The sequence below is a fragment of the Miscanthus floridulus genome, chromosome 11 (genome assembly GCF_019320115.1).
Source record: "Miscanthus floridulus cultivar M001 chromosome 11, ASM1932011v1, whole genome shotgun sequence".
Taxonomy (NCBI): domain Eukaryota; kingdom Viridiplantae; phylum Streptophyta; class Magnoliopsida; order Poales; family Poaceae; genus Miscanthus; species Miscanthus floridulus.
This window is the reverse complement of record NC_089590.1, coordinates 54,966,602-54,967,337: the sequence shown is the minus strand read 5'-3', so window position 1 is coordinate 54,967,337 and position 736 is coordinate 54,966,602.

Genomic DNA, 736 nt, shown 5'->3' with positions numbered 1-736 from the left:
CAGATAGATTTCATATTGAAGGAGACAGGCCCGAAAGAGCACAAATGGCTAGATTGTTGAGGTTGATACCTGGCCAGTTAGGGAGATTTTCCGTGGCAAATTATACAAACAGATGGGTACGTCATAATAATGGATGTCATATAAGTTGAATTTATGTGTCTTTGCTTTTGATCTAATGTGAGCCTGAACCTCTATTAATATTGTATGTAGTTTTTCATGCGGTTTATTCTTAATAAACTTTATAGAGTATTGGACTGTGAATGATTTGTTAGGCGAGTTCAATCAGGTAAACTATGCGTCTTACCACAAGTTATGAGTGTAAACTAGCTGTGGTTTTTAATTAATAATTAATTAGGTTCATAGGATGATATGAAAGAATTTAGATTGAAGCTTGCGACGATCTTGCTATCGTCAGAGTTAAACAAACAAAATGGTGCTCCATATCTTGATAGGGATGAAAATATTGAAAGCCCAAACGACTGTGCCATAATAGAGAATCCAAAGATGACCGATCAAGTATCCATGAATAAGAGAAAACATTATGAGGATACCGAATGCTTAGTGGTTCAAAGGGGCACCCCTCAACACATACAAACTAAGAATAAATCCCCATAAGTCCATGCCAACCAAGACCCTGATGAGTTTTAGGCATTTGAGGCCATGGAAGACATGCCAATGAACAAGGAAGAGATGACTGAGTTACTATGTGATTACGTCATGGTAATTCAGGATGAAG